Source organism: Gavialis gangeticus, unplaced genomic scaffold (genome assembly GCF_001723915.1).
Source record: "Gavialis gangeticus isolate Ggan-Ray unplaced genomic scaffold, GavGan_comp1, whole genome shotgun sequence".
NCBI classification, from domain to species: domain Eukaryota; kingdom Metazoa; phylum Chordata; order Crocodylia; family Gavialidae; genus Gavialis; species Gavialis gangeticus.
Genome location: NW_017728992.1, coordinates 12,134,903 through 12,143,361, shown reverse-complemented (window position 1 = coordinate 12,143,361; position 8,459 = coordinate 12,134,903).

Here is an 8,459-nt window from a genome sequence, read left to right as displayed (position 1 = left end):
GACTTCAACTTGGGTGGCAAATGTGTGGGGAGTGGCCACACCTTAATGGAACAGAAGCTGGATAGTGTGGATCAGAGCTAATCCTGCCCTGGGTGTTATTTTGAGCTGCATAATGAGTACTTAAAAACACTTTAAGGTGTTAATGTGCAGACAGTCCGGGGGTTAAGAGCTCCAGGAGCCATTCAAAATTACCGTATAACAAGGCCCTAAGTCTTTTATTGGCCCACTCTTTTTTTCTGAAATAGGGAAAGGAAGATTTCATCTCCTCCAAGTTGTTGTAGTACTTATTAATAACAATACTACCTAGCAGTTCATTTATATGCCACTTTTAATCTTTAAAGCACTGTATAAACATTAATCTAATTAAATTAAGTCCATTAATCTAATTGAATTAATCTAATTAGTTAAGATTTTATATAAACGACATGTTTCTGTGTTTGACTTTCAACTTCTATTAAATCTCTTGCTGACAGATGCTTCCATTTATCTAGATTTGGCAGAGGCCAGGGGCCAGATTTCACTGCCTTGGAGCTAAAAGAATTCAGTGCTGCTAATCATGAGCAGCACCATCAGGGAGGAGGTTTATAACACTGGATGGTGTCTCCAAACCCAGTTTTGCTATTGGTTCTGAAGCAGTTCAGCAAAATCCCTACGTCTAAGCTGGATGATGCCATTAAGTAGCACATCACTGCTAGCCCTGGCCGTGCTTCAGAATTGGTACCTCCTGGCAGAAACCTTGGAGCAGTGAGGCAGCAGTACCAGTATCTGGTCCTCCAGGATGAATTCCACCAGTTTGTGCCTGAAGAGGTGACTCAGAACCAATGTGTAACCATTATGGTTGGGCCTTCCAAACAGCAAAACTGGAAAATGTAGCCATCGTGTCACTATATCCACCCTTAGCATATGATTCTCAGTGATTCTCAACCAGAGTGCTGTGGCACCCTGGGGTGGTTTGAAATCCTTTTGAGGGTGCCACAGGATACCACTCAATGTTGGCACAGCTAGGTGTGCAAATATTCTGACCTGCTGTGGTCTCTATACATTTTTTGCAACAGAAGAATTGCTTTATTCTTTTCCTGTAGTCAAAAAAACAAGTTAAAATGAAGACCTGGTACGTTCTTAATCTGAAGGGTACCTTGAGTCTAATGAGGGGTGCTCTGAGTCTAAAAAAGGTTGAGAACCACTGTTAGATACACCCCATCTGTACTTAGCATATTGTTAAAAAAGAAAGTTTTTACCTCTTAACCCAAAATACAGTAATAAACTAAACTTTGAGAAAACAAAAAATGTTTGTCTCTTCTTTCTAGTCCTAACATGATATGTTATAGGCTTTCTACTAGCTCCTTTCATTTGTTCAGTATAAAAGGAGCATTTCAGAAATTATGTAATTCCAGTCCCCTGTTAATAGTACCTTCAGAGTAAAGTGTGCAGTGATAGGGCTAACCACTAAGGATGTATTTCATGATATTTTGGTAACTCTTGACAAAGGCCTAGAACTCATTAACTTCTTTTTTTTCTTTTTTTCCATAGGAAATATCAGGGAAAGCTTTTCTCCCTGTTTAAAGTTCACGTAATACATCTTTCTTAACATAGCACCTGCTCACATTCGTTTGGTATTTAATTATTTGTACCAAATATTTTTATCTTTTCATACTCAACTCTGGACAATGCTTTTGCATTTATAAAGGAACCAATTTCTATTTTACTGAGTATGTACAGGACAAGGGAACAGCTGAATTTGCCCCAGAGTCTTTTTTAAATTTTAGTCTGAGCAAAACTGTAAGTAGTTAAAAGACAATGCATGCAAGGTATGAATATCCAGTTATGGTAATCCTCATTGTGGATGGGAATTGATTGGCTTCTAGTTGTGCCAAAGGCATTCACATTGTGTTTGGCATATTCTGGGTTCAGCTGTAAATTGGATGATCCCATACACCATGAAAAATAGACACTTCTGAGAATCAGTCCAGAGATCACTTGTCTTCCTCCTCTGGTTCTAAGGCTGAAAGTAGATATGGCCTTTGCATCCTTATAGGCTAGAATTCATCACTGCTGCCAAGCTCACTGATCAATTTAGTGATCAATCATACTAGAGCAAGGCAAGCAGTACCATAGTAAGGGTGGTGTCAGCAGCACCAGGTGCCCTTGCACGGAGGGCACCAAATCAAATGTAAGTAATCATGTGGCAGCACGTGTAGGGGGGGCACTCTGCACATTTGGGTTCTAAGGCAAAGGCTGGATCTTATTTGGGATCTTTTTGTGATCAACACACAATTACTCACATTTTGGGGCAGTGACTCAGGTGCTGAAGAGTCTTCTGGGACCTAGGAAGGCAATCAGTGGACACAGTAGGATGAGGGTTTTCAACCTTTTTTTGGTTGGTGTACCTCCGGCGGCCAGTCGAAAAGCAGGGAGTCCCCCAGCCAGTCAATGAGTGGGGTGGGGTCCCCTGGCAGCCAATTGAAAATTGGGGGTGGGGGGATCCCCTGGCAGCTAATCGATGAGTAGGAGGAGGGGCCTGCACGCAGTGGCGAAACCAGAAGTGCCGGCGGTGAAACTGGAAGTGCCTCCCGCTTCTCTGCGCCGCTGCCTTGTATCCTGTGGGGCTTTCCCAAGTACCCCCAGGCGTACGTATACTCCTGGTTGACAACCCCTGCAGTAGGACATCCAGCAAGGCCTATGTGTGAGGGTGGGAAGTAGGCCTGTGTGAGTAGGCACCTATTCAATCTGGCTTAGGATCTGGCCACTTTGGATGTCAGCAATCTGATCCGGAGCTCTGGACCAGGGTTATGCTTTGATCTGGCCAAAACGGCTCCGAGGATTTGGAGTCAGCTCAGAGATCTGGCCATAGGGTATAATGGGGAATCAATGAAATATCTATAACTTTGTTTTTTGTCTGAATTGGATGAAGCATGTAGGGGTGGTAGTCTCTGCTGACAGCATAAAGCCTGCCAAGTTTCAAGAAGTTCAGTGCCGGGGTTAGGGGGGAGCTGCACGTCAAATTCTTGAAAGCAAAACTCATGTCACATCTATGTGTTACACCACAGTGGGGTGAAAACTACAGGGGTGGTAACCCCTGGTGAGGCCACAAAGCCTGCCAAGTTTCAAGAAGATAGGAGCAGGGGTTTGTGGGGAACTACACCTCAAGCTGCTGCCAGGCAAAACTCGTGCTATGGGTGCTTGTGCAACTGACTGTCTCTGTCTTGGCAGTTGATTGTCTCTATTGATTATTTCCTCTCCTTAGTCTGTGGTTTTATAGGTGTTAATCCTTGCTAATTAACTCATAACAACCTTAATTAGCAAGGATTAACACCTATAAAACCACAGACTAAGGAGAGGAAATAATCAATAGAGACAATCAACTGCCCCAAGACAGAGATGGTCAGTTACACAAGCACCCATAGCATGAGTTTTGCCTGTCAGCAGCTAGGTGCATGGGTCATTTTCAACCTGGAGGGATGCGGGCAGTGGGGTTCCACAGGGCTCAGTCCTTGGGCCTGCACTGTTCAACATCTTCATCAGTGACTTGAATGAGGGGGTTAAAAGCGCCCTGTTCAAATTTGCTGATGACACTAAGATGTGGGGAGATGTGGGCACACTAGATGGGAGGAATAGGCTGCAATCAGACCTGGACAGGTTACGGGGTGGGTGGATGAGAACAGGATGGGTTTCTATACTGACAAGTGCAAGGTGATGCACCTGGGGAGGAAGAACCAGCACCATACCTACAAGCTGGGGAACTCCCTTCTCGTCAGTGCAGAGGCAGAAAAGGATCTTGGAGTCATCATTGATGCCAAGATGAACATGGGCCGGCAGTGTGGGGATGCAGTCAGGAAGGCCAACCGCATCTTGTCATACATCCACAGATGCATCTCAATCTGGTCCAAGGAGGTGATCCTCCCCCTCTACGTGACATTGGTCAGGCCACAGCTGGAGTACTGTGTCCAGTTCTGGGTGCCGTACTTCAAGAGGGATGTAGACAACTTGGCAAGGGTCCAGATGAAGGCCCACCCGCATGATCAGGGGGCAGCAGGGCAGGCCTTACGAGAAGAGGCTACGGGACCTGAACCTGTTCAGCCTCCACAAGAGGAGGCGGAAAGGGGATCTAGTGGCCTGTTACAAACTAATCAGAGGGGACCAGCAGCATTGGGGGAGTCCCTGTTCCCCCGAGCACTACCAGGAGTGACTAGAAATAATGGTCACAAGCTGGCAGAGGGTAGATTCAGACTAGACATCAGGAGGCGCTATTTCACTGTTGGGGCAGCTAGGATCTGGAACCAACTTCCAGGCGAAGTGGTGCTGGCTCCTACCCTGGGGGTATTTAAGAGGAGGCTAGACTAACACCTTGCTGGGGTCGTTTGACCCCAATACTTTTTCCTGCCCTGGCAGGGGGTCGGACTTGATGATCTGCTCAGGTCCCTTCTGACCCTACATACTATGAAACTACAGGGCCCCAGAACCCAGAAGCCCTGCACTTATCTCCTTGACAGCTGGCAGGCTTCATGACCACAGCAGGGGCCACCATCCCTGCAGCTTTCACCTGCTGCGCCTGAACACACACAGTGTCACCCATGTCACAAGTTTTGCTTGTCCGCAGCTTGAGGTGCAATTCCCCCCAAATCTCTGCACCGATCGTCTTGAAACTTGGCAGGCTTCATTCTCTCAGCAAAGGCTACCAGCCCTGCACATTTAATCCAAATTGGACAAAAAACAACATAGTTATAGATATTTCATTGATTCCCCATTATACCCTATGACTGGATCTCTGAGGCGGCTTCCAAGTTTTTCTGAAGTGGTTTGGAAGCTCGTAACCACTTTGGAAAGCCTAACAAAATCAGCGCTTCAATCTGGACATGCTGCTTCGGATGCCAAAGCATCTGAAGCTTCTCTGGATCTGAAGCACGGTCCGAAGCATAGCACAGCAGTAGTGGGAAGCAATCCATTCACTGGGAAGTAGAAGTGTATATGCTACATAGCAGGTTTTACTTACCTAAAGATGGTTTGTCCAGCCCAGCCCATCTCCTATTGACCCAGCTGTAGAGGTGATCTTAGGGTAGATCTACCAGGGAGTGGTAGGACCACATTGCTCTGTGGACATGGGTTGATGAGCACTGGTGGCAGATTGTAGACATGCCCCATGTGGACACAAGATATTTACTGTACAGTCGACTAATTAGCTGCTCAGTAAATGTCTTGGCATTTACATGTCCACCCCTATTAGGCTGGAGTAAACTAATTTTTAAGCTCCCTTATGCCCCAGCCAGCCCCTCCACAGCACATTGAGCCAGGGAGAGCAGCTGTGGGTTGGCAGGCTGACCTCCAAGACTCCTGCTAGCTGGGGCTGCTCCGCCCGAGCTCCACATGCTGCACATGAATAAACTGTGGACTTCATTGCTCCAGAGTTAATTGCTGTCAGGCACATGTTCAAATGGCGTGCCCAGGAGCAATTTTAACTCTGGAGCAAGAAGCTCTGTTTAGTCATGTGCCATAATTGTACATGTAGACGTGCCCATGAAGAGGTAGACCTTCATGGGCATATACAGGGAGCTTCCTCATGTCATAACAGTGTAGTAGTAGTAGATTGCCATCACAGCCTGGAAACAGGCCACACAAGACTGCGCCAGGACTATGATGAACCAGTGTGGTATTGGCAAATCTACTGTTTATGGTCATGGTAGTAGAGGTTTGCAAAGACATGTGGAGGCTTTTTTTTACCTGTGGGCTGTTTGCATCAGAGATATGCTTGAAATAATAGCTTGCTTAAGATTGGTGGGGCTTGAAGGACCCTGCAGATACTTTAACCCCAAGGAATAGAATTCCCTAATCCTTCTGGACCTGGTGAATTACTGGGGAAATGGTGCACATACCAACTGTAGGTGCATAGGCAAGATGCTCTCAGCACGAGGGTTCTGAGGACAACAAGTGCTTACATGTTTGGACAAGCTGGAAACTTATTTCCTCCCAATGGCAAGGTCATCAAAAGGGTATGGGTAGCAACCTGCATTCTGTGGTATCTCACTGGCCTTTTCCTGCTGTGTCTTATGAAGCAGTGCCCAGACAACATGGGGCCACACAGAACATAGTATTGCACCACTGAAGAATGGCAGAATAGTGGTCCTGTGTGCAGTTAAGAGACTGTAAGGAACATGACCCTGCTTCCAGAATTAGTTGGATGACAGCACTGGAAATGCACACGCACTTGTGGCCTGCTGCAGTCTGCACAAGGTCTGCAAATGTAGAGATAAAACTCTGTACCTGGAGATGACCCAGGGCATTGCTGGGCTTGGTCATCATTTCCTAAAGCCAGAAAATACCCCCCAAAACAGCATGGGTTCAAAGCAGGCTAGGGAAACAAGAGATGCCATATGTACTTGCCTTGCTGCACACATCCTGAGTGATTGCCTGCTTGCCAGTGCGTGTGCTATTTTTGTGGTGTGCAGATTTCCAATTATGGTAATTGGTCTCCTGGCCATTCTGTGAGCCTCTTTGTCAATGTGCGTGGGACATCTTGATCCAACCAGAATGGATGATGGAACAGTGCTGTCTACTCCCAGCCAGTCTCTGCATTAAATGGAGTGCTTCTTTCAGTTATGCCTTTCATCCCCTAACGATTTTTGATGGTTTTGGCAAGTGGGTCAATGTATCAATTCCTTGTCTGTACTTGCTTCATTTGGGCCACTTGGTCCTGGATGAGTTAAGGGCTGTTGTGGGTGGGTGAAGCCTCTAGTCATGTCACTTTCCAGGGTGAGGCTTCTGGAACATTTGGCCCTTGCTGGAGGCTTTGGGATTTTGTTGGTAGGTAGACTTGCTAAATTATGAGCCTTTGAATGCCAGTTACTTCAGGGCCAGTTAGTTCTGGAAGGTGGGTGGGGAGGATTTCTCATCATTTCCCTGCCTGTGTCTGGATCACTAGGCAATGAAGTCCTCCATGTCTTTTGTGTGCCTTTTATTGCTCATTACTGCAGCCCAGCTGGCCCAGGAAGAGCATCCTGGGCAAGGGTAGCACAGTTAATACTTTTGTGTCTTTCCCTGCCAGCAGCTATGTGCAACTGTGGACACTGAGTTGTGCATTGTGCCTAGGATTTAGGATTTTCTCTTTTACAGTGTGTAACAGGAAGCCTAGGGCCTCTGTTATTTTAAGAGGAAAAAGCAGTAGTAGACAGCACTTGGAGAGACAAACAAAGGCTAGCTACAAAGGGATAAGTAGCTAGAGGCTAAAAGCTGAGTGTGCCTACTGCCATGTTGGTAGCACAGTAACAGTACAGTAGGACAGAGTACTGCTGCAGGTCATCTGACCAGAAGTGGGCAGAGCTGAAACAGTATATAAACCAAGACTTGAGCCCAGGTATTCAGTTTGGCTCTGGAAGCTGCAGAGGGAAGAGCTTTGCAGGGAGAGGGCTGTAATGGTAGCAAGCTGACTGGCTGAGCTAGCACCTGGGACACTGCTGTGCTGGGGAACAGCAAGTATGCTGCTGAAGGCTGGCAGAGAATGAGGAACCAGGATGTGTGGGGGACTTGATATGCAGCCAGTGTGCTGAGAGTTTAGTTAGGGCCAGAGCGCTTATGTCTTTCATATGAGTTTTCCCTGGCAGTTTGGTCGGGACTAGGTAGAGGTGGTCTGGAGGTCCCATTACTTCTCAAGGGGCACGTAACTGCCTTGAGCCCTGCCAGGGGTCAGGATCAAGGGCCAGGGAGCCCAGCGATGCCCAGGAGGGGCAGAAATAGGGCTAGAGAACCAATAGCCCAGGGAGGGGCAGAGCTTGAGGCCAGGGAGCCCACAGCCTGGGAGAGGCAGAGCTAAAAGCCTAAGAGGGCAAAACGAGGGCTGGAGCCGAAAAAAAAAAAGAAAAAATAAAAGCCAGGCCTGGTATAATGGGTCTAGGCTAAAGGGACCAGCCAGAGCAGTGGGTTGGAGACAAGAAAGACCAAGGCCCCAACAAGGGAGTTGGAGATCTAAGGAGGTTTGAGGCAAAAAGAGCCCACCTAAGTAATGAGTGGAAATATCTGCACGGCATGGGCACAGCTGTAGGGGAGTTATGGAGGCCATGATTAGTCCATGAAGCAATGGGTGTCCTTGGGAGGCACATGTGGGCCAGGAAGGCCCACAAAGCAGTGTCCGAGAGAGAGGTTACAGCTCATTCTAAGACCTGCGGGCAGCCTCACTTTCCAAGTTTTATTAACTAGATCAAACTGTGGCAGGAGAGAGCAAAGGGAGGGCACTTTTGAGTGGAAGAGATGCAGGGGTGAGTTGCCACCCGGGTCATGTTATAGCCACCCCTGGTGAGCTGGCCCTCTTACAAGTGCTTTAATGAGATCTCTTTACAAGGCCCACATTTTCTCTTTTCACAAGAATTGGGCAGTAAACACACAGCGAATAGCTTAGGTAGAGAACTTAACTGAATGAACAACACAAATACAGTGTTGATGGTTCCCAAACAGTAGTAATCCAACCCAAATAA